Raw genomic sequence first — 27132 nt, 5'->3', positions numbered from 1 at the left:
CGGATCCAGTGACGGATCCGCTGGCCAATCACTGTGGCCTCACTCACAGGGACGTGCTTTCATAGGTTGAAAGCACGTCCCTGTAGGAAAGCGGCACCACTAATGGTGCCGCTTTCCCATGTTATTTCAATGGGCTTTTCCAGCCCATTGCTAGGGCCCGCCTGTGCCCGCCCCCCGCTCCCCATACTTTTCCTAATCACTACGGGAGGCACCACGATCGGTGCCTCCCAAAGTGATTTTAACATATATAATGATAGGTAAAATAATAAAGAAGATACTTATGTGTCATAAGTATCTTCTTTGTATTATTTTACTCATTAATGACAGGGGAGGCACTGCCTCCCCTGCCTCCCCTGACTGCACATCCCTGGTGCAGCTGTATAATTATCTGTGATGTCCTGCATCCAACCAGTGCTAGTGTCCTGTGCATCAGTCAGTCAAGTGATCAGTCACAGTGGTGGTGTCCTCTGCTGCCATATGTCCACTGCTGCTGTATAATAAGTCCCTTACAGTGTTGCTGTGTTGTGCTGCATCAGACCAGTGGTAGTGTCCTGGCTATCAGTCATTCCAGTGACCAGGCAGTCACAGTGGTATACTCTGCTGCTATATGTCCACTGCTGACATATAATATTAATAATAACAACAAAAAGTCCCTCACAGTGTTGCTGTGTTGTGCTGCATCAGACCAGTGGTAGTGTACTGGCCATCAGTCATTCCAGTGACCAGGCAGTCACAGTGGTGTACGGAGTGGCGGAACTATGGGTCCGCAGCCACTGCGGTCGCTTGGAGGCGTGCAGGGCTGTGGGGCGCCCTAGCCGCCACTGATTTCTGCTAGGAAGGACACGGAGGGCACAGTGCGCGCCTTTTCCTGTCTGTCCCTCCTGGGGCTCCGTCGGCAGCAGTGTGTCTGTTAAATGAAGTGCCCGTTCGTGAGCTCTGATTGGCTCACGAACCGGCACTTCATTTAACAGACACTCTGCTGCTGCCGGAGACGCAGGAGGGACACACAGGAGAGGCGCGCGCTGTGCCCTCCATTTCCTCCTTCTTTGGCACTGAGGGGGGCATATTTGGCACTGGGGTATCATATTTGGCACTGGGGGGCATATTTGGCACTGGGGGAGCATATTTGGCACTGGGGGGGCATATTTGGCACTGAGGGAGCATATTTGGCACTGGGGAGAATATTTGGCACTGAGGGGGCATATTTGGCTCGGTTGTGTCTATGTTACCTTCGTGCTCAGGACCTGGAAGTGACAAAATGAGAGGGCAGGAGAGAACTTCCGCCCTTACAGCACCTAAATGTTTTCTTTGTTCTCCGTTCATTTGGGGTAATTTTTTTTTATATGCAGCATTGGACCCTCGCAGGCTCGCTTCGCTCGCCACGCTTCGGGCTTGGTGTCTCGCTCCGCTCGCCACACTTTACTATTCCAAATAGATTGTGACATGGACCCAGGGGGTTATGGGAACGGTCCTCTCCACGAAGGTAAACTAGACGCTACCTATTTGGCACTGGGGGAGCATATTTTGCACTGAGGGGGCATATTTGGCACTGGGGGTATATGTGTACCTGGCACTGGGGGGGGGGCATATTTGGCACTGGGGGTATATGTGTACCTGGCACTGGGGGGGCATATTTGGCACTGGGGGCATATGTGTACCTGGCACTGTGGGGGAATATCTGGCACTGGGGGTTATATGTAGCACTGGGAGCACAGCCCTAGCAACAAGCATTACCCCCTGGTTACAAGCACAACACCCAGCTCATGAAATCCCTGGCAACATGCATTTCCCCCTAGCAACGAGCATGACACCCAGTGCATGAAACACCTTGCAACGAATATTACCCCCTGGCAACAAGCATAACACCTACCGCATGAAACTCCTGGCATTGAGCATGACACCCTGAGCATGAAAACCCCTGGCACCGTGCATGGAACCAAGAGCATGAAACCCCTGGCAACGAGCAGGTAATTTAAAAATAATTAGAAGCCTTACTGTAGGACTTAATGTGTAATGGGCATTGCGGTGTGTGGCATAATGTATCACGGACATTGCGGTGTGTGTCATAATGTGTCACAGGCATTACGGTGTGTGGCATACTATATCACGGGCATTGTGGCATGTGGTATAATGTCTCAGGGGCATTGCAGTGTGTGGCATAATGTATAACGGGCATTGCGGTGTGTGGCATAGGGTATAACGGGCATTGCGGTATGTGTCACAGGCATTACAGTGTGTTGCATACTATATCACGGGCATTGTGGTATGTGATATAATGTCTCAGGGTCATTGCAGTGTGTGGCATAATGTATCATGGACAATGCAGTGTGTGGCATAATGTATCACGGACATTGCGGTGTGTGTCAAAATGTGTCACAGGCATTGTATGTGATATAATGTATCAGGGGCATTGCAGTGTGTAGCATAATGTATAACGGGCATTGCGATTCCTGTTATAATGTGTCACAGGCATTACGGTGTGTGGCATAATGTGTCGGGGGCATTATGGTGTGTGGTATATTGTGTCATGGGCATTATTGTGTGTGGCATAATGTCTAAGGGCCATTGCAGTATGTGGCATAATGTATACTGGGCATTACTATAAGGAGGAAAAATGACAAATAATGTAAGGGGCATGAATCAGGATTATTATTTTTTTCCTGTGATGGCCAACGTCTGGGCGTGCAGGTTGCAAAACTGGGGTATAAGATAGTCTTTTCCTGCAATGCTACGCCCCTTTATGCAAAGCTATGCCCATTTCAGCAAGGTCACGCCCCTTTCATCGCTTCACCAGTGTCAATTATGGGGGAGGCGCCAGAGAGTTTTTTGGCCTGGGGGAGAAAAATTTCTAGTTACGCCACTGGGTATATGCTGCTGCTATATGTCCACTGCTGACATGGGTGTGGTTCGTTTTATCGACAGTGTCTAGGTCGACAATGTTTAGGTCAACCACTATAGGTTGACAGTCACTAGGTCGACATGGATGGAAGGTCGACAGGGTTTCTAGGTCGACATGTGCTAGGTCGACAGGTCTAAAGGTCGACATGAGGATTTTTTTTTTTTTGTCGTTTTCTTCGTAGAGTGACCGGGATCCCAAATTAGTGCACCGCGTCCCCTCGCATGGCTCGCTTCGCTCGCCATGCTTCGGGCATGGTGCCTTCGCTCCGCTACCGCTTCGCTCGGCACACTTTACCGTTCCAATCGTAGTCCACGTGGATCGTTAAGTATGAAAAAATCCCCCCCCCAAAAAAATGTGAAAAACTCATGTCGACCTTTAGACCTGTTGACCTAGCACACGTCGACCTAGAAACCCTGTCGACCTTCCATCCATGTCGACCTAGTGACTGTCGACCTATAGTGGTCGACCTAAACATTGTCGACCTAGACACTGTCGATCTTCAGACCGGATCCCGCTGACATATAATATTAATAACAACAACAAGTCCCTCATAGTGTTGCTGTGTTGTGCTGCATCAGACCAGTGTCCTGGCCATCAGTCATTCCAGTGACCAGGCAGTCACAGTGGTATACTCTGCTGCTATATGTCCACTGCTGTCGTATAATAATAATAACAACAACAAGTCCCTTACAGTGTTGCTGTGTTGTGCTGCATCAGACCAGTGGTAGTGTCCTGGCCATCAGCCATCAGTCATTCCTGTGCCGCATATTGTCTTATATAACTCCAGAAAAATAATGGAGAACAAACATTTGGAGGATAAAATAGGGAAAGATCAAGAACCACTTCCTCCTAGTGCTGAAGCTGCTACCACTAGCCATGACATAGACGATGAAATGCCATCAACGCCGTCTGCCAAGGCCGATGCCCATTGTGATAGTAGAGGGCATGTAAAATCCAAAAAGCCAAACTTCAGTAAAAAGACCCAAAAAAAAGAAATTTAAATGGTCTGAGGAGAAACGTAAACTTGACAATATGCCATTTACGACACAGAATGGTAAGGAACGGCTAAGGCCCTGGCCTATGTTCATGACTAGTGGTTCAGCTTCACATGACGATGGAAGCCCTCATCCTCGAGATGGAATTCAACACTCTATATGCTTCAGAGGATGGATGAGCAGCAAAAGGCCATTCAAGCCTATACATCCACCTACGATATAGGCAAAGGAGGGGTAATGCACCTGACTCAAGCACAGTGGAGAATGATTTCTGTCTTGTGCAAGGTTTTCCAACCCTTCAAACTTCCCACACGTGAAGTCAGTTCAGACATTGCCAGCTTGAGTCAGGTCATTCCCCTCATCAGGCTTTTGCAAAAGCAGCTGGAGAAATTGAAGGAGGAGATAAGATGGAGCGATTCCGCAAAGTATGTGGGACTTGTGGATGGAGCCCTTCATTTGCTTTGCCAGGATTCAAGGGTGGTCAATCTGTTGAAATCAGAGCACTACATTTTGGCCACCGTGCTTGATCCTAGGTTTAAAGCCTACATTGTATCTCTCTTTCCGGTAGACACAAGTGTGCAGAGGTGCAAAGACCTGCTGGTGAGTAAATTGTCAACTCAAGCGGAACGTGACCCGTCAACAGCTCGTCCTTCAATTTCTCCCGCCACTGGGGCTGCAAGGAAAAGGATAAGATTTCCGAGCCCACCTGCATGGTGGTGCAGGGTGATGCAGGGCAGTCAGGAGCGAAAGCTGACATCTGGTTTGAACTGAAGGACCTGCTTATGATTACTGACATGTCTACTGTCACTGCATATGATTCTGTCACCATTGAAAGAATGGTAGAGGATCATATGAGTGACAGCATACAAGTAGGCATGTCAGACAGTCCGTATGTATACTGGCAGGAAAAAGAGGCAATTCGGATGCCCTTGCACAAACTGGATTTATTTTACCTAAGTTGCCCCCCCCCCCCCCCCTCCCCAGTGTGTACTCCAAAAGAGTATTTAGTGCAGCCGGTCACCTTGTCTGCGATCGGCATAGGAGGTTACTTCCACTAAATGTGGAGAAGATGATGTTTATCAAAATTAATTATAAATTCCTCTGGGAAGACCTTTACCAGCAATTGCCTCCAGAAAGTACACAGAGACCTGTGATGGTGCATTCCAGTGGGGATGAATTAATACTGTGTGGAGGAGGATGTACACAGTGAAAAGGGGGAGGAATCGGAGGATGAGGTCGACATCTTGCCTCTGTAGAGCCAGTTTGTGCAAGGAGAGATTGATTGCTTCTTTTTTGGTGGGGGCCAAAACAAACCAGTCATTTCAGCCACAGTCGTGTGGCAGACCCTGTCGCTGAAATGATTGGTTTGTTAAAGTGTGCCTGTCCTGTTTATACAACATAAGGGTGGGTGGGAGGGCCCAAGAACAATTCCATCTTGCACCTCTTTTTCTTCTTTGCATCATGTGCTGTTTGGGGAATAGTTTTTTTAAGTGCCATCCTGTCTGTAACTGCAGTGCCACTCCTAGATGGGTCAGATGTTTGTGCCGCACACTTGTGTCGCTTAGCTTAGTCATCCAGCTACCTCATTGCACCTCTTTTTCTTCTTTGCATCATGTGCTGTTTGGGGCCTATTTTTAAAAAATCTGCCCTCCTGTCTGACACTGCAGTGCCACTCCTAGATGGGCCAGGTGTTTGTGTTGTTCACTTGTGTCACTTTGCTTAGTCATCCAGCAACCTTGGTGCAATCTTTTGGCCTAAAAACAATATTCTGAGGTGTGAGGTGTTCAGAATAGACTGGAAATGAGTGGAAGTGATTGTTATTGAGGTTAATAGTACCGTAGGAGCAAAATTACCCCCAAATTCTGTGATTTTAGCTGTTTTTGTTTCCCCCCCCAAAAAATCATCCAGATCCAAAACCAAAACCAAAACACAAAAGGGTGGTTTTAGCAAAACCAAGCCAAAACCAAAACACGAAAGTGGAATTAGAACCAAAACCAAAACACAAAACACGAAAAGTGCCAGCTGCACATCTCTAAGATAGATACAGTAGATAAATAGACAGAAGAATTATTGTTTTGATTTTTGACAGCAGTCTTCTCGCATTTGACTGGACTGATCATATTTTGGGAGTGTCAAAGTCAGAAAAATATCACTATGCACACTGCCATATTTGCACCTCATACATGTCCGCGCTGTGCATGCGAGCGCTCTCCCGTGCGTGCGCATACCCGCTGTTACGTGCACCCGCAGGCGCACTGTATGCGCATTTACGGTAGAGTTTCTGTGTGCCCAGCGTGCGACTCAATCGTTACATAATTCAACCATATAATGTATTTTATAAGTTAATATCCCCCTGAGTCCAACAGGTATCAGTGGGTCTCAAATGGCTCTTTGACCTTAGAGATCCCCCAAACAATAGTTTGCATGTTGTGAGGGCTTCACATGGTGTTATGCATAGGTAAGCACAGGAATAGTAATTGAAGATTAATTGTATTCCAAATCAGTATCTTTCCCGCAGACGGAGTACAATAGCCTTTAATTACACTGAGCTTTGAGACTCAATGAGGAGGGCCAACACCTGTGTTTACCAATGGGTTAGGATTTGTCTCCAGAAGAATGATTGCTGAGATGTCATTGTCTCAACTGAGAGTAGACAGTGAGATAGTATTCGCCAAACAATAGCTTCCCACAAGACAGGAATGTGTTGGTCATCACCCATTGTTTTGCATAACCAAGGCCATTGATGCAGCTGGCTCACATGCTGTGAGGGACACACACACACACATCTTGTTGTTGACACACCCCCAGAGCTGGAATGAGGGTATGATATACCCACTGGAGATCACAGGGCTCACTCACTCACTTACACAGCTACCTGGCACCCAGCAGCATGGAGGCTACATCCCCAGGACTGACCTACAAACTAAAGGCTAAGTATTGAATTCACATGGCTAGATAAGGAAATCTAGATAGATTGCTTTAAGGTCAATGGTGCTGGATTAAATAGGATATTGTAACTTGGTTGTGTGATTGTTGGGTGTTTGTTGTTGACACTCTGTGAAGTCTGTGATGAATTGGAACAGTAGACAATCTGTAGCATAGTATTTGTGGTATTTGTTTGCCTATGGTGATTTAAAATAGATTGTGCTGATTAGTTATAATATATCTTGTTAATCATAAATACCACCATGCAGTTACGTTTGAACATGTGCTGGTAGCAATGGCAGGCTGAGATGTGTGGTTACATTGTGATCTGGTCTTGTGATGAATATGCTCTGGTTATTGAGATACTGAAGTTGTTTGGAATGTGAAAGTGAATAATATGGTTCTAGGAAGTTGGATTGAAATTGTGAAAGGTGATTTAGATGGTTTGGAATTGTAAAATCAGAACATATGCATTGTTCTGAGGCTTGGACATTTTGGAATAAAATGGAGTCTTGTGTCTTCTGCTATGTGATTGTGGTGTAGTAGAGAGTGCCATGTGTTTGGACCTGCAAATCTAAAATGGCTGCTGCCGGGTGTTTTCCCCTCCCCCTTTCAACCATGTGTTGCAGTCTTCATGGGAGTTTTCTCAAAATGGAGTCTAGCTTCTGTCCCATGCGGTATTGTAGGGTTGTGTATATAGGGACAGCCAGTATGGGTAAGGTCAAGTATTTTCTCCACAAAGATTCTCAGCATTGAATAACTGCGCAGCGATTGTTCCTCACATGTGTAAGCTTCTCTGCAATCATATTGATCTTCTTGTTATTGTGAGCCATTTCTCTCTCTCTCTCTCTCTCTCTTCCCCTCTTTCTCTCTTATTTTCCCTTAAATAGTATTGTATTGTATTGTATTTCCTGTGTAGTTATCTGGTTAGGTAGTCTATGTTATATTGTAGTGTATAATTGTATTGTATTATTCTTTTGCAAGCATACCATCCATAATATATATATAAGGCGTTAGACCCTAAGCCCAGGTATCTGTGTATTTCTTATAGTGTTAGGTACTCTCGGAGCGTCGGTGACGCTCAGACAGCTTTGAAGTTAATAAGGTTACACTGTGTTGCATTTACACTCTATCATTACACTAAGGTTTTACTGCATAATACACCATTTATGGTTTAGATATAAAGGTTTAACATCGTGAGCGTCAGCGCCGCTGGTGATCTCCTCGTGGTCCCGAGCGTCCGCTACGCTATAGCGAATCATTACGTTAGTCGGCAGCCAATAGCGTGCCTGCCTGTAATCTCTTGGCCGTGAGCGAACGTGACGCTTGAGCGTCTCGACTACGGCTAAGCGATTGTTACGCAAAGTGCGTACCCTTACAGTACTCCATACATAAATAGCGTACAGTGTTCTTAGACCTCATAAAGGGTTTTATATACGATAAATATTTAGCTTTATCAATTGGCGGCTCCTCCGGTCTTCACATATCTGCACTAGGTAACTTCAGCAGACATTATCGGTCAGCAAAGAGTGGAAGGTAGTATCCCTCGTTAAACCGTTTGGAGGTCGGGGATACTGCAGTGCTGACCAGATAAGCGCCTGCTTCACTTGGTAAGGAGTGCTGAGGGAATTCGGGAACTGGAAGGTAAGAACAGTACGTTATTGTCTTTGTAAATCTGGTTTTTATTTCTATTTGGTGCCAACTGCACACGCAGATTGGATGGTTTGTCTGTTTAAATAGGTTTAAAATTATTTTTAATCGCTCTGCATAGCGTGATAACTAAAAGGGGCTGGCATGATGATTTTTCTTTGTGACAAAAGGTCTGTCCCCCATTTTGTGTAAACCTCATGGATGGGGGAGGAGCAGCGGCCATTTTGGGAAGGTCAAAAAAAATTTTTTTTTTTGAACGGCTGATTTTCAGTTGACTCTGGAAATAATCAGCCATCCACTGTCAAAAAGAAATCATCATTTAATGAGTTTTTTTTTTATGCATTTGTTTAGTCCATATCATAGTCAATCATAAGTAGTTCAGATAGAGTTTAATAACAGTTAATAATTAAATATTTGATTTAAGAAATACACAAGTAGTTTTTTTTTTTTGTAACTGTCTCTCTTCAAGAACCTGTTTTAACGCTGCTATTTGTAGGATGGCCATTGAAATGCAAATGACCTGTGGGACTGGTTTGTTGTTTTTTTTTTTTTTCTCTCTCCCAGCAGTGAAAGAAATTGCACATTCATATGCAAAGTAGAAGCACTACTAGGGTCTCATATATGTAATATCTATATGCGTGTGCTTACATCAATATATGTTATTAGATTAATTTAGAATTGCATGTTCATTTGTGTAAGTTTCACATCTCACCTTCCTGTTTGCCATTTGCATTGATAACGTGCTATGAAAGATTTGTTGCTATTAGTAGTTAAAAAGATAAAAAGTAATATTTAAGGGTATAATTGTAAAAAGCCCACACGCAACTCTACCTAAGGTATAAGGAGAGATTGGTGTGGTGCGCGGTAGATGATCGAGGATCATCTACATTGATAAAAGTGTACATTGTGTTACGGTGGATATTTGCTTTGCGTGCACGTGTCTCTAACAAAGGGCTGAGACTCGCGTACGCAACTCAAAGGCCGACGCACGCAGCGTATATTACGCAACGGAGCGTCCGGGTACGCCCACGTAACTCAAATCACACGATAGTGTTATTGCAACAGGCGGAAAGGTGGCAACGTGGTAAGTAGCGCAAGTCTATTTTAGTGTCCGAAATTTAGATTAACAGATCCTTCTCCAAATTCACAACACATTTGGTCTAAAGAAAATTTCTGCGCAGAAATAGAAATAGAAACAAAAGTGTACATGTGGTGAGTGAGTGTGTTATATACAATTTTGAGGTTGAACCACAAGAAAAGTATTGAGTTCTCGTGAAGGTACATACATGTAAGTGACGTGCATGGTGGCTAGGGAGGCATCCCTGGTTAAACATAAAATTTGAGCATTAGAGTGTAGCAGACCAGGAGGTCATACTGTAATAGACCAGGAGGTCGCATAACAGACCAGGAGGTCCAGGTACAGCAGACAAGGAAGTCCGCTATAGAGACAAGTAGCACAACACCAAGAAGGGTTGGTGCGGAACCCATATAGGCCATTAAGCTCTGGCTGAAGGAATTCGCAGCCGAAATTTTCGATTCCACTGGTCGCTCCGCACATAAGATTAGTTGCTTATGTGCTGAACGATTGTACCGCACGTAATTGTGTGCATTAGTAAACCTGACCGGTACTATTTGTGTACGAAGGTCATAAACGCTATTTGTACATTTTAACGTGATTTGTGAAATTTTTTTATTTTAAGGGAAGTTCGCTGGTCACTCAGGAACTATCCAACAACCGATACTTGCTGGGGAACGCGCCCCAGTAAATAAAGGTTCACAGGGGCCCTAGGTTGGGTACAACAGCTCTGGATACAGTGATTGTGTTACTAGCCAACGTGGGCGAGAAGTGAGTGGAGTACTCGGTAAACTTCACCGCCAGCCTGCCCCGGACATCTTGGTTTTTGTAAGGGTTCGCTGAAGAAAAGCAACACCTGCAAGTTATGGGGGCCAGTTGTTCAGGTAGGGGGCGATCAACCTCGGTTCGGGTTGATTTAGTAAACCGACCAATCGGGTCGGCAAGGTATGTAATGTGTGAAAAATATGGTTCACACACAGAGGTTTTATGTGATGAATGGGAGAGAATGACGGTACATGACGGGGAGAAATTCCCAAGAGTAGGTAGCTTCAGCCCAGAAGTGTTGCAAAATTTAAGGAGGAGGATATGTCTCATCAAATCAGCAAAGAGACGGAGCAAACATTATGATTGTTTAAACCTGTGGCAACAGGAAAGTGAATTTCAAAGAGAGGTAACTGACATATCTGACTTTCATCTTGGGAGGAGAGACATGGCAATGGAGAGAATTGTGGTTGCGGAGAAAGGCACAAGGTTGTACGATAAAAACGCACTTAGTAACTGTCTTAAGAATGAAAGTGTAAAATGTAACAATGTTTATGAAAATGAAAGTGTAAAAAAATTACAAATGTTAACCTGTGCAAGTCGCACCCCATGTCAAACTTCCCTCAGGAATACGAACAAGAAAGTGAACCCAACACGATGTCGGCACCTCTTCCAGCAGCCATCACACAAGACATCCAGGTGGACGCGACCAAATCGGTAAAGGCAATAATCAAACCCCCTAACGGAGGGTCAGGTGAGATCGTGTCCACAGGTACGTACAATGTTTTATATCACGCACAAACAAATGTACCCCATATTGTAAGACCAAAACAAGGTGATGTAATTGAGTTTAGTCCTGTCAGGGTGATCACAGTCCCCAATGGGAAGACTGACGATCAGGGAATCATTCCCGTCAAGGACAGTGCAATGCGCCATCCCTGGTCCCGGACAGAATTGAGATCAATCATGTCTGATTTCCCAGATCCTAGGAAAGATCTAAGTGTATGATCAAAGATTCACAGAAGGTATATCAACGCCCTAGACAATGACATAACCATGATATCCAAGGAGGCAGGGAAGCACAGGGAAAGCGGTTGATGGCGATGAGCATCCGAGCGTTTGAGGAGGCATCAAATCAACCAAAACCTCAGGTCATTGACACTTGGAGGAAACCCAGGGTTTGTTATCATTGTAGAAGAGAAGGGCATTATGCCAGTAACTGCAACAGCCCACATAAAGTCAGACCCCCTAGACATGAAAATGAGCAAAAGTTAGGACACACCAAGTTATAAACAGGGATCATATAGGAAGAATTTTGGGCCACACCCATAATATATAGTCAGGAAAGGTGATCATTAGGACTGATGGTAAGCCTGAGGTAACGGTTAATAAATTGGGAGGTCATTCCCTGAAGACACAGGAATGACCGGGTGAAACGTTGTAAATGTATCTGTGAAATGTTTTCTTTTTCTCTCTCCCCACCTCTGACGATTATTGGTAGGATTCAAACATTGCATATATACTTGGTCTTTGCAGAAGTCTACCAAACCCCAGCATGACCTATCCGCACCAATGTATTCTGGCCAGATACAGACAACGGAATATGGAAGTGCTGGGGGGAGGGACTGCGCAAGGAAACCATGGGACATGTAGATATGACAGCCTGATGATCTGACAATGTTTTAGAAAATGTTTATGTTTGAAAAATGTTTCTTTTTTTTTTCTGTTGTTTATTGATGTGTTATGTTATATATGCATATAAATTGTTCTCTCTCTCTTTTGTTTTTTTTTGTTTCCTCTCTCTTCTCACTCATGTTTTCATGTTTAAAAGATGGTATGTCACACATCAGTTAGACAAATGGTAATGCAAGATTTTTGCTCCTTACAGAGAGATCGCTGATTTGGAAGGAATATTGCATCATCGGAATGTTCGTTTGGAAGACTGAGAGACAGCACCTTTGAGATGACAGCAGAACAAGAAGAACAACAAGACTAGAGAACTTAATTATCGTGACAAGTTTCTCTCCCCCTCAAACTGTTTTCCTGTACCCCCATTACAAATTTCTTCTTTTCTCCTCCTGTAAGATGGACTTGCCCCAAGAGACTGTGACCCGGATTTTCCTGTTGACCATGATGTTAACCAGAATAGTCTGTTCCGGCGAGAGTACCAGTGAGGTCGAGAAAGGAGCCAGAAAGGTTCCGATGACTGAGACGGAGGTGTAAATTTCCAATAGCAACACAACCACCAAGCAAAGGCGAGTACCGGAAACAATCTAGCAGCCATGTTATTTGTAAACATTGTGAAGGATTGTTAGTTGAAGAAAACTGTATCTGTAGGCTCTGTGACAACGTAGTGGAGGATGGGTGCATTAAGAAATGCCAATCCAGTTTTAATATCCATATGGACCGGCATCCATTGAGTGACTATCACTCCTTAGTGGGTAGTGTGTTAAATAAAACAGATTGTTGGGTATGCTCTCAAGTACCTCAAGGTCATAGCAAACCAGGGCTAGTACCATTTCCTTTAACGTTAGGGGAGGTACTTGAGTTAAGTGGTGGGAGACCGGTGGACAGGAGGTTTAATATCTCCAGCCCTCCTAGTTTGAAGCTCCACCAATACCATGTGGATAGGTCCCTATTATGTTTTAACATCTCCAATCCCCGAAAGCCGGGAAATTGGGAAGTGTCATGGAGTAACCAAACCATGACCTTTTCGCATAGAGCAGATAGAATGCCCACAGATACAGAGCTTATACGCCACATAGCCACTGTAGAGATGAGCGGGTTCGGTTTCTTTGAATCCGAACCCGCACGAACTTCACTTTTTTTTTCACGGGTCCGAGCGACTCGGATCTTCCCGCCTTGCTCGGTTAACCCGAGCGCGCCCGAACGTCATCATGACGCTGTCGGATTCTCGCGAGACTCGGATTCTATATAAGGAGCCGCGCGTCGCCGCCATTTTCACACGTGCATTGAGATTGATAGGGAGAGGACGTGGCTGGCGTCCTCTCCATTTAGATTAGATTTAGAAGAGAGAGAGAGAGAGAGATTGCTGTGATACTGTAGATTAGAAGAGAGTGCAGACAGAGTTTAGTGACTGACGACCACAGTGACCAGTGACCACCAGAGACAGTGCAGTTGTTTGTTTTATTTAATATATCCGTTCTCTGCCTGAAAAAAACGATACACAGTCACACAGTGACTCAGTCTGTGTGCACTGCTCAGCCCAGTGTGCTGCACATCAATGTATTGTATATAAAGCTTATAATTGTGGGGGAGACTGGGGAGCACTGCAGGTTGTTATAGCAGGAGCCAGGAGTACATGATAAATAATATTATATTAAAATTAAACAGTGCATACTTTTGCTGCAGGAGTGCCACTGCCAGTGTGACTAGTGGTGACCAGTGCCTGACCACCAGTATATTAGTAGTATTGTATACTATCTCTTTATCAACCAGTCTATATTAGCAGCAGACACAGTACAGTGCGGTAGTTCACGGCTGTGGCTACCTCTGTGTCGGCACTCGGCAGGCAGTCCGTCCATCCATAATTGTATTATAATATATACCACCTAACCGTGGTTTTTTTTTCATTCTTTATACCGTCGTCATACTAGTTGTTGTTACGAGTATACTACTATCTCTTTATCAACCAGTGTACAGTGCGGTAGTTCACGGCTGTGGCTACCTCTGTGTCGGCACTCGGCAGGCAGTCCGTCCAACCATAATTGTATTATATACCACCTAACCGTGGTTTTTTTTTCATTCTTTATACCGTCGTCATACTAGTTGTTACGAGTATACTACTATCTCTTTATCAACCAGTGTACAGTGCGGTAGTTCACGGCTGTGGCTACCTCTGTGTCGGCACTCGGCAGGCAGTCCGTCCATCCATAATTGTATTATAATATATACCACCTAACCGTGGTTTTTTTTTCATTCTTTATACCGTCGTCATACTAGTTGTTACGAGTATACTACTATCTCTTTATCAACCAGTGTACAGTGCGGTAGTTCACGGCTGTGGCTACCTCTGTGTCGGCACTCGGCAGGCAGTCCGTCCAACCATAATTGTATTATAATATATACCACCTAACCGTGGTTTTTTTTTCATTCTTTATACCGTCGTCATACTAGTTGTTACGAGTATACTACTATCTCTTTATCAACCAGTGTACAGTGCGGTAGTTCACGGCTGTGGCTACCTCTGTGTCGGCACTCGGCAGGCAGTCCGTCCAACCATAATTGTATTATAATATATACCACCTAACCGTGGTTTTTTTTTCATTCTTTATACCGTCGTCATACTAGTTGTTACGAGTATACTACTATCTCTTTATCAACCAGTGTACAGTGCGGTAGTTCACGGCTGTGGCTACCTCTGTGTCGGCACTCGGCAGGCAGTCCGTCCAACCATAATTGTATTATAATATATACCACCTAACCGTGGTTTTTTTTTCATTCTTTATACCGTCGTCATACTAGTTGTTACGAGTATACTACTATCTCTTTATCAACCAGTGTACAGTGCGGTAGTTCACGGCTGTGGCTACCTCTGTGTCGGCACTCGGCAGGCAGTCCGTCCATCCATAATTGTATTATAATATATACCACCTAACCGTGGTTTTTTTTTCATTCTTTATACCGTCGTCATACTAGTTGTTACGAGTATACTACTATCTCTTTATCAACCAGTGTACAGTGCGGTAGTTCACGGCTGTGGCTACCTCTGTGCCGGCACTCGGCAGGCAGTCCGTCCAACCATAATTGTATTATATACCACCTAACCGTGTTTTTTTTTTCATTCTTTATACCGTCGTCATACTAGTTGTTACGAGTATACTACTATCTCTTTATCAACCAGTGTACAGTGCGGTAGTTCACGGCTGTGGCTACCTCTGTGTCGGCACTCGGCAGGCAGTCCGTCCAACCATAATTGTATTATAATATATACCACCTAACCGTGGTTTTTTTTTCATTCTTTATACCGTCGTCATACTAGTTGTTACGAGTATACTACTATCTCTTTATCAACCAGTGTACAGTGCGGTAGTTCACGGCTGTGGCTACCTCTGTGTCGGCACTCGGCAGGCAGTCCGTCCAACCATAATTGTATTATAATATATACCACCTAACCGTGGTTTTTTTTTCATTCTTTATACCGTCGTCATACTAGTTGTTACGAGTATACTACTATCTCTTTATCAACCAGTGTACAGTGCGGTAGTTCACGGCTGTGGCTACCTCTGTGTCGGCACTCGGCAGGCAGTCCGTCCATCCATAATTGTATTATATACCACCTAACCGTGGTTTTTTTATACCACCTAACCGTGGCAGTCCGTCCATAATTGTATACTAGTATCCAATCCATCCATCTCCATTGTTTACCTGAGGTGCCTTTTAGTTCTGCCTATAAAATATGGAGAACAAAAAAGTTGAGGTTCCAAAATTAGGGAAAGATCAAGATCCACTTCCACCTCGTGCTGAAGCTGCTGCCACTAGTCATGGCCGAGACGATGAAATGCCAGCAACGTCGTCTGCCAAGGCCGATGCCCAATGTCATAGTACAGAGCATGTCAAATCCAAAACACCAAATATCAGAAAAAAAAGGACTCCAAAACCTAAAATAAAATTGTCGGAGGAGAAGCGTAAACTTGCCAATATGCCATTTACCACACGGAGTGGCAAGGAACGGCTGAGGCCCTGGCCTATGTTCATGGCTAGTGGTTCAGCTTCACATGAGGATGGAAGCACTCAGCCTCTCGCTAGAAAACTGAAAAGACTCAAGCTGGCAAAAGCACCGCAAAGAACTGTGCGTTCTTTGAAATCCCAAATCCACAAGGAGAGTCCAATTGTGTCGTTTGCGATGCCTGACCTTCCCAACACTGGACGTGAAGAGCATGCGCCTTCCACTATTTGCATGCCCCCTGCAAGTGCTGGAAGGAGCACCCGCAGTCCAGTTCCTGATAGTCAGATTGAAGATGTCAGTGTTGAAGTACACCAGGATGAGGAGGATATGGGTGTTGCTGGCGCTGGGGAGGAAATTGACCAGGAGGATTCTGATGGTGAGGTGGTTTGTTTAAGTCAGGCACCCGGGGAGACACCTGTTGTCCGTGGGAGGAATATGGCCGTTGACATGCCAGGTGAAAATACCAAAAAAATCAGCTCTTCGGTGTGGAGGTATTTCACCAGAAATGCGGACAACAGGTGTCAAGCCGTGTGTTCCCTTTGTCAAGCTGTAATAAGTAGGGGTAAGGACGTTAACCACCTCGGAACATCCTCCCTTATACGTCACCTGCAGCGCATTCATAATAAGTCAGTGACAAGTTCAAAAACTTTGGGTGACAGCGGAAGCAGTCCACTGACCAGTAAATCCCTTCCTCTTGTAACCAAGCTCACGCAAACCACCCCACCAACTCCCTCAGTGTCAATTTCCTCCGTCCCCAGGAATGCCAATAGTCCTGCAGGCCATGTCACTGGCAAGTCTGACGAGTCCTCTCCTGCCTGGGATTCCTCCGATGCATCCTTGCGTGTAACGCCTACTGCTGCTGGCGCTGCTGTTGTTGCCGCTGGGAGTCGATGGTCATCCCAGAGGGGAAGTCGTAAGCCCACTTGTACTACTTCCAGTAAGCAATTGACTGTTCAACAGTCCTTTGCGAGGAAGATGAAATATCACAGCAGTCATCCTACTGCAAAGCGGATAACTGAGTCCTTGACAACTATGTTGGTGTTAGACGTGCGTCCGGTATCCGCCGTTAGTTCACAGGGAACTAGACAATTTATTGAGGCAGTGTGCCCCCGTTACCAAATACCATCTAGGTTCCACTTCTCTAGGCAGGCGATACCGAGAATGTACACGGACGTCAGAAAAAGACTCACCAGTGTCCTAAAAAATGCAGTTGTACCCAATGTCCACTTAACCACGGACATGTGGACAAGTGGAGCAGGGCAGGGTCAGGACTATATGACTGTGACAGCCCACTGGGTAGATGTATGGACTCCCGCCGCAAGAACAGCAGCGGCGGCACCAGTAGCAGCATCTCGCAAACGCCAACTCTTTCCTAGGCAGGCTACGCTTTGTATCACCGCTTTCCAGAATACGCACACAGCTGAAAACCTCTTACGGCAACTGAGGAAGATCATCGCGGAATGGCTTACCCCAATTGGACTCTCCTGTGGATTTGTGGCATCGGACAACGCCAGCAATATTGTGTGTGCATTAAATATGGGCAAATTCCAGCACGTCCCATGTTTTGCACATACCTTGAATTTGGTGGTGCAGAATTTTTTAAAAAACGACAGGGGCGTGCAAGAGATGCTGTCGGTGGCCAGAAAAATTGCGGGACACTTTCGGCGTACAGGCACCACGTACAGAAGACTGGAGCACCACCAAAAACTACTGAACCTGCCCTGCCATCATCTGAAGCAAGAAGTGGTAACGAGGTGGAATTCAACCCTCTATATGTTTCAGAGGTTGGAGGAGCAGCAAAAGGCCATTCAAGCCTATACAATTGAGCACGATATAGGAGATGGAATGCACCTGTCTCAAGTGCAGTGGAGAATGATTTCAACGTTGTGCAAGGTTCTGATGCCCTTTGAACTTGCCACACGTGAAGTCAGTTCAGACACTGCCAGCCTGAGTCAGGTCATTCCCCTCATCAGGCTTTTGCAGAAGAAGCTGGAGGCATTGAAGAAGGAGCTAACACGGAGCGATTCCGCTAGGCATGTGGGACTTGTGGATGCAGCCCTTAATTCGCTTAACAAGGATTCACGGGTGGTCAATCTGTTGAAATCAGAGCACTACATTTTGGCCACCGTGCTCGATCCAAGATTTAAAGCCTACCTTGGATCTCTCTTTCCGGCAGACACAGGTCTGCTGGGGTTGAAAGACCTGCTGGTGACAAAATTGTCAAGTCAAGCGGAACGCGACCTGTCAACATCTCCTCCTTCACATTCTCCCGCAACTGGGGGTGCGAGGAAAAGGCTCAGAATTCCGAGCCCACCCGCTGGCGGTGATGCAGGGCAGTCTGGAGCGACTGCTGATGCTGACATCTGGTCCGGACTGAAGGACCTGACAACGATTACGGACATGTCGTCTACTGTCACTGCATATGATTCTCTCAACATTGATAGAATGGTGGAGGATTATATGAGTGACCGCATCCAAGTAGGCACGTCACACAGTCCGTACTTATACTGGCAGGAAAAAGAGGCAATTTGGAGGCCCTTGCACTAACTGGCTTTATTCTACCTAAGTTGCCCTCCCACAAGTGTGTACTCCGAAAGAGTGTTTAGTGCCGCCGCTCACCTTGTCAGCAATCGGCGTACGAGGTTACATCCAGAAAATGTGGAGAAGATGATGTTCATTAAAATGAATTATAATCAATTCCTCCGCGGAGACATTGACCAGCAGCAATTGCCTCCACAAAGTACACAGGGAGCTGAGATGGTGGATTCCAGTGGGGACGAATTGATAATCTGTGAGGAGGGGGATGTACACGGTGATATATCGGAGGGTGAAGATGAGGTGGACATCTTGCCTCTGTAGAGCCAGTTTGTGCAAGGAGAGATTAATTGCTTCTTTTTTGGGGGGGGTCCAAACCAACCCGTCATATCAGTCACAGTCGTATGGCAGACCCTGTCACTGAAATGATGGGTTGGTTAAAGTGTGCATGTCCTGTTTTGTTTATACAACATAAGGGTGGGTGGGAGGGCCCAAGGATAATTCCATCTTGCACCTCTTTTTTCTTTTCTTTTTCTTTGCATCATGTGCTGATTGGGGAGGGTTTTTTGGAAGGGACATCCTGCGTGACACTGCAGTGCCACTCCTAGATGGGCCCGGTGTTTGTGTCGGCCACTAGGGTCGCTAATCTTACTCACACAGCTACCTCATTGCGCCTCTTTTTTTCTTTGCGTCATGTGCTGTTTGGGGAGGGTTTTTTGGAAGGGACATCCTGCGTGACACTGCAGTGCCACTCCTAGATGTGCCCGGTGTTTGTGTCGGCCACTAGGGTCGCTAATCTTACTCACACAGCTACCTCATTGCGCCTCTTTTTTTCTTTGCGTCATGTGCTGTTTGGGGAGGGTTTTTTGGAAGGAACATCCTGCGTGACACTGCAGTGCCACTCCTAGATGTGCCCGGTGTTTGTGTCGGCCACTAGGGTCGCTAATCTTACTCACACAGTCAGCTACCTCATTGCGCCTCTTTTTTTCTTTGCGTCATGTGCTGTTTGGGGAGGGTTTTTTGGAAGGGCCATCCTGCGTGACACTGCAGTGCCACTCCTAGATGGGCCCGGTGTTTGTGTCGGCCACTAGGGTCGCTAATCTTACTCACACAGCTACCTCATTGCGCCTCTTTTTTTCTTTGCGTCATGTGCTGTTTGGGGAGGGTTTTTTGGAAGGGACATCCTGCGTGACACTGCAGTGCCACTCCTAGATGGGCCCGGTGTTTGTGTCGGCCACTAGGGTCGCTTATCTTACTCACACAGCGACCTCGGTGCAAATTTTAGGACTAAAAATAATATTGTGAGGTGTGAGGTATTCAGAATAGACTGAAAATGAGTGTAAATTATGGTTTTTGAGGTTAATAATACTTTGGGATCAAAATGACCCCCAAATTCTGTGATTTAAGCTGTTTTTTAGTGTTTTTGGAAAAAAACACCCGAATCCAAAACACACCCAAATCCGACAAAAATAATTCGGTGAGGTTTTGCCAAAACGCGTTCGAACCCAAAACACGGCCGCGGAACCGAACCCAAAACCAAAACACAAAACCCGAAAAATTTCAGGCGCTCATCTCTAATAGCCAGTAGAGGAAAATCTTTCCGATATAGGTATACCCTAGGAAATAGGATCACGAGAGTTGGAGAGGTATCACTAGGATACAGTGCACAGATCGTACAAACTGATAGGTGTACTAGACAGATGGGAGAATTAGGGTTAGGAGAGTTCACATGGAAAATGTGTAACATGGTAATGACATATTCAGTCCCATATGTTCTCCCCGATGATGCATATTTCACATGCGGGAGAAAGGCGTATGAGCGGCTTGCCCCAAACTCAGAAGGATTGTGTTATATTGGAAAAGTACTACCTGAGGTAATGAGTCTAAGGAGTGGGGAAATTGTAATTCCAATGGATTTGATTTATGACCCAACGGTAGAAACAATGATGTGATGAAAATGCGATTATACGGTCCGTTTCTTTCACCTGTTTTTCCGGTTTCTCCTAGGTAAAAAGACCCACTTTTGACGAGGAGTTTGATGATCCTGTATACAGACAACGGATGGATTAAAGAAGAAGTTTTGACAACCTTATACCCAGAGATTTGATGAACTTTGCCATAGATCCCCAGTTTCCCTAGAAATTTTAAAATTACGCTAGCCCAACATTTTTGTAAATCTATGGACATTGACAAAGCTTTTTGCTCGCACCTAATGGGCAAAAGCACAAAGAAGACTGCATTCAACAGACACCAAACAAGACCTCAATCGACGAATGTTCATTAACCTGACATAGAATACCACTGCATTTACCGTAATTATGTCTTATCTTCATCTCTACAACCCTCAGGTAATTATACACATAGTCGATAGGGAATACAGGCACAGATATCAGCAATCACATATTCCCCCATTCATGTATCATCAACTAAAATGTGCTCCCCCATTTTGTTACAACCACAGCCGAAAAGAGCTCGGTAAAGTTTGACAGCCCATCCACAGACCCGTACCACGGGATAAGAAGGAATTCAAATGTATACTTCGCAATACCTCGAAGCTTGATTTAAAACACGTACGGCACGATGATACATGACCCCCCAAACATGGATTCATACACACATGCTTTTGCTATCTCACTAGGTCATACCCTTTTCACACCTTCTCTTTCTCCTCCCCAACCCAACCATGGAAATGTATTTACACTTGACATATATTTTTCTCCTTTTGAAATGTTTTAGGAAGTGGCAGTTATTGTTGACTGCCAAAGAGTGGACTGTCAAAGTCAGAAAAATATCACTATGCACACTGCCATATTTGCACCTCATACATGTCCGCGCTGCGCATGCGAGCGCTCTCCCGTGCGTGCGCATACCCGCTGTTACGTGCACCCGCAGGCGCACTGTATGCGCATTTACGGTAGAGTTTCTGTGTGCCCAGCGTGCGACTCAATCGTTACATAATTCAACCATATAATGTATTTTATAAGTTAATATCCCCCTGAGTCCAACAGGTATCAGTGGGTCTCAAATGGCTCTTTGACCTTAGAGATCCCCCAAACAATAGTTTGCATGTTGTGAGGGCTTCACATGGTGTTATGCATAGGTAAGCACAGGAATAGTAATTGAAGATTAATTGTATTCCAAATCAGTATCTTTCCCGCAGACGGAGTACAATAGCCTTTAATTACACTGAGCTTTGAGACTCAATGAGGAGGGCCAACACCTGTGTTTACCAATGGGTTAGGATTTGTCTCCAGAAGAATGATTGCTGAGATGTCATTGTCTCAACTGAGAGTAGACAGTGAGATAGTATTCGCCAAACAATAGCTTCCCACAAGACAGGAATGTGTTGGTCATCACCCATTGTTTTGCATAACCAAGGCCATTGATGCAGCTGGCTCACATGCTGTGAGGGACACACACACACATCTTGTTGTTGACACACCCCCAGAGCTGGAATGAGGGTATGATATACCCACTGGAGATCACAGGGCTCACTCACTCACTCACACAGCTACCTGGCACCCAGCAGCATGGAGGCTACATCCCCAGGACTGACCTACAAACTAAAGGCTAAGTATTGAATTCACATGGCTAGATAAGGAAATCTAGATAGATTGCTTTAAGGTCAATGGTGCTGGATTAAATAGGATATTGTAACTTGGTTGTGTGATTGTTGGGTGTTTGTTGTTGACACTCTGTGAAGTCTGGAATGAATTGGAACAGTAGACAATCTGTAGCATAGTATTTGTGGTATTTGTTTGCCTATGGTGATTTAAAATAGATTGTGCTGGTTAGTTATAATATATCTTGTTAATCATAAATACCACCATGCAGTTACGTTTGAACATGTGCTGGTAGCAATGGCAGGCTGAGATGTGTGGTTACATTGTGATCTGGTCTTGTGATGAATATGCTCTGGTTATTGAGATACTGAAGTTGTTTGGAATGTGAAAGTGAATAATATGGTTCTAGGAAGTTGGATTGAAATTGTGAAAGGTGATTTAGATGGTTTGGAATTGTAAAATCAGAACATATGCATTGTTCTGAGGCTTGGACATTTTGGAATAAAATGGAGTCTTGTGTCTTCTGCTATGTGATTGTGGTGTAGTAGAGAGTGCCATGTGTTTGGACCTGCAAATCTAAAATGGCTGCTGCCGGGTGTTTTCCCCTCCCCCTTTCAACCATGTGTTGCAGTCTTCATGGGAGTTTTCTCAAAATGGAGTCTAGCTTCTGTCCCATGCGGTATTGTAGGGTTGTGTATATAGGGACAGCCAGTATGGGTAAGGTCAAGTATTTTCTCCACAAAGATTCTCAGCATTGAATAACTGCGCAGCGATTGTTCCTCACATGTGTAAGCTTCTCTGCAATCATATTGATCTTCTTGTTATTGTGAGCCATTTCTCTCTCTCTCTCTCTCTTCCCCTCTTTCTCTCTTATTTTCCCTTAAATAGTATTGTATTGTATTGTATTTCCTGTGTAGTTATCTGGTTAGGTAGTCTATGTTATATTGTAGTGTATAATTGTATTGTATTATTCTTTTGCAAGCATACCATCCATAATATATATATAAGGCGTTAGACCCTAAGCCCAGGTATCTGTGTATTTCTTATAGTGTTAGGTACTCTCGGAGCGTCGGTGACGCTCAGACAGCTTTGAAGTTAATAAGGTGACACTGTGTTGCATTTACACTCTATCATTACACTAAGGTTTTACTGCATAATACACCGTTTATGGTTTAGATATAAAGGTTTAACATTGTGAGCGTCAGCGCCGCTGGTGATCTCCTCGTGGTCCCGAGCGTCCGCTACGCTATAGCGAATCATTACGTTAGTCGGCAGCCAATAGCGTGCCTGCCTGTAATCTCTTGGCCGTGAGCGAACGTGACGCTTGAGCGTCTCGACTACGGCTAAGCGATTGTTACGCAAAGTGCGTACCCTTACGGTACTCCATACATAAATAGCGTACAGTGTTCTTAGACCTCATAAAGGGTTTTATATACGATAAATATTTAGCTTTATCAGGAGAAATGTTTTACAAAAGGGAAACTCTAAACAAACTATGATAAAACTACTGCTGAGTTGATTACTTAATACTGAGAGAATTTTGTTGGAATTTCTCATCTACGGAAGTTGAGTTTGATATATGATGCCGTTTTGGAAACACAAAATAAACATTGCGCCCACCGGTTTGTGCTAAGCTAGTATTCATTATTGCTAATTCGTGGATTTTTTTCTGAGTAATACATCGTAATATTATCGGAATCGAAAATATGATTTCTTCCTCCAGAGGAGTCCAGATAGCATAACCTTTGCAAAATGTCCCAATTAACTTCCAATTGTTGAATAAATTCCCCGCACAAAAGCCTCTTGCCAGCAAAGGCCATGCATTATCATGAAACGGTGAATTACTTGACGGATTTCAAAACACAACAGTGCCATTAAAATGTCCTTTAAGTAAGGTACCACATGACGAAAGCTCTAGAAGGTTCACATTAAAATCTGATTATAATCACCCATATAGTATACACACGCTGAAAAGCTCTGTTCTTTCTTTCAACACTTTAAAATGTCTCGTTCCCACTGGAAGACATTAATAAGGGTGTAATATATTGTATTAGTGTGGCGCAGTAATGCTATGTACCTTTCTGACCTCTTTTTTAATCCTGTTACTTGCACGCAAAAGCATTAAAATTATTTCACTCAATCTCCCGACAAACAGATGAAAGGGGGGAAACATAGAATGGCTTAATCTGGCTGTTGAACAAAAAGGAGAGCACTACGAAATCAGCTTTAAGTGTCTGATTCTTGTACATCTGACAGGTAAAAGAACCTTTATGACATAAAGAGGCTTTTATTCTGTATATTTATATGTTCAGCTGCCAGTTCATATTTGTATGTCTTCTTGAGGTAGGATTAATTACTTTTTTTTCCCTGCGAAATAGTGTCTATGAGACTAACATAATGAGGTGTGATAGGAAAAGTGCAGTCATTAGCTGGCAAAGACGTAGTTACTTCGAGCATAAAGTACCACACAATGGGCCTGATTAAGCGATAGATACAGTTGCATTTGCTATAGAGGCCACTGCTGGTACAATTGGAGCGATAATATGTAAATGCTAATGTTAGCCTTCTCCTTGTTCATTAGCAATATTATGGAGATTAATGGCGCAACTGTGCATACGAGAACGTACCTTAGTGATGTCGCTCGCGTTGAGGATTTATTTATAAAGCGACTGACAGTCAGGGACTCATTGGGGGAGGTAATGGAGACTAGATATGTGTGCGGACCCCTGTGTTTTGGATCTAATTCATCATCGTGTTTGATGCAGCCGCAGTGTGCGGCTCCCAGTGTTCGGACATCACTAGGTGACCGGAGCACTCCCCGAACTTCTGGTCCCCGGTCGCCGGCTTCATGGTAACCTGGAAACCATGCATATGCGACGTCCAAGGTTGCTAGGCATCAGGGACATGGGATGACTCCTGTGGGAGTCACACAAGGGGCTGGTGGACGTGCAGCAGTGCAGATGCTGGGAATTTGTCATTAAGGAAGGCTGGCTGTGTTGAGGCTCATTGTTCAGTCTTCCTTTATATTCTAGCTCAGTCCTTCACTCCTTGCTGGTCATAGTTCCTGGTTGCTGCGGGAGCCCCTGTCACTGGATTCTAAGTCTATAGACCTCCTCTCCTGTTTGCTTGTTCCAGGGCCGTAACTATGTGTGTGCCAAGTGGGCTTGGCACACAGTGCAGTTGCCCTGAGGGCGCACGGCCAGCCTCTGCTGTGTGCGCCGTGCTGGAGGGAGAAGAGACCAGCGCCGGGCAGCGGACAAGGAGGAGGAGGGAGGGGGAGCAGAGAGCCGCAGCAGCGCTATTTCACTGGTAGTAAGCGCCGCTGCAGCATCCCCCTCTCCTTCTGTATTGGCTGCCCGGCGCTGCTATGGATGCTGGGATGCGGTTCCTTCATCCCAGCATCCACAGCAGCGCCAGGCAGCCAATACGGAAGGAGAGGGGGATGCTGCAGCGGCGCTTACTACCAATGAAATAGCGCTGCTGCGGCTCCCTGCTCCCCCTCCCTCCTCCTCCTTCTCACCTCACTGCCTGCACCGAGAGGGAGATGCCAGCACGAGGAGCCTGTCAGCGGGGAGAAGGTAAATTTATCCCTGTATCTCTCTCTCTATATCTCTCTCTCAGGGGGACACCGTATGCCGCAATGTGTAAAAAGGGGGCCTGGCTGCCGCAATGTGTAAAAAGGGGGCCTGGCTGCCGCAATGTGTAAAAAGGGGGACTGGCTGCCATAATGTGTAAAAAGGGGGCCTGGCTGCCGCAATATGTAAAAAGGGGTCCTGGCTGCCGCAATGTGTAAAGAGGGGGCCTGGCTGCCGCAATGTGTAAAAAGGGGGACTGGCTGCCGCAATGTGTAAAGAGGGGGCCTGGCTGCCGCAATGTGTAAAAAGGGGGACTGGCTGCCGCAATGTGTAAAAAGGGGGCCTGGCTGCCGCAATGTGTAAAAAGGGGAACTGTCTGCTGTAATGTGTAAAAAGGGGGACGCTGTCTGCTGTAATGTATAAAAGGGGCTCTGGTGTAGTGGCGCTACTGTGCAGCGTAATTTGAATAATGTAGACTACTGTGCACCGTAGTATGAATTGCTATTATGTTGTGGCCACGCCCCTTCCCCGTGAAGCCACGCCCCTATAAATTTTTCGCGCACTGCCCCTATCTTACATGGGGGGGGGGGGCGCCACTGTCGTTTCTTGCACACAGCGCTAAAATGCCTAGTTACGGCACTGGCTTGTTCCCATCTTTGATCACTGTTCCTTCGTTCAGTCTCTATTTAGCACCAGTATCTGCTAGCAACTTTTGTATATAGCTTTCATTATACTTTTCTCTTGTTCGCCTGTGTAAGGGCGTTTAATTTAAGTTATTGCTCCTCCCAGTCCAGAGGCAGCATCCTGGTTAGAGATTCTTTTGTTTATACCATCTCAGTCTCTACCTCCTCCCTGTCCATCACATTCCCCTCTCCTCTTGTACCCGTCTCAACCCTTTCTCCATTGTTTCCCTTCCCTTTGCCTCTTTCCAACTCCTCTGTTGCTTTTGTACTCTTTCTCTCGCCAGCATTGATTCAGGACACTCTCAGGTTGAGCTCATACTACTGCAAATGGCGTAAATCATGGTGGGCATTCCAGTACCGGTAGACGTATAAAGCCTTATGGGAAAAGCAGATCTTATAGGCTATATGACCTGCTGATGCATTCTATGGGAGCCAACCCCGGGGGGTCAGGGGTCATTGGCAGAAGATCCTCGGAGATCTCAGATTAAACAAAGGTAGACCCTCTTGTTGTAACAGTGTTTTGGAAAAAATTGATTTAAAAAAATCGATAATCATTGATAAAAACAGCTGAAATGATTTTAATTTTGCAATCCAAAAGCCGAAATTTGGATTTAAAATCAGAATTTCAAACGCAGAAAGATCCGACCCGGTTCAGATCGGATCTCCTCTGGGGATCTGGGCCCTGGTACTTGTCAGGGGGTGTAGTCTAATCACAGGATGCGTGGCCATGCACCCTTAGTCAAAAAAATACAGAAAAAATAGTACTTTAAGCACCTCTTTG

The sequence above is a fragment of the Pseudophryne corroboree genome, chromosome 6 (assembly GCF_028390025.1).
Source record: "Pseudophryne corroboree isolate aPseCor3 chromosome 6, aPseCor3.hap2, whole genome shotgun sequence".
NCBI lineage: Eukaryota > Metazoa > Chordata > Amphibia > Anura > Myobatrachidae > Pseudophryne > Pseudophryne corroboree.
Note: the sequence above shows the minus strand (reverse complement) of the source record.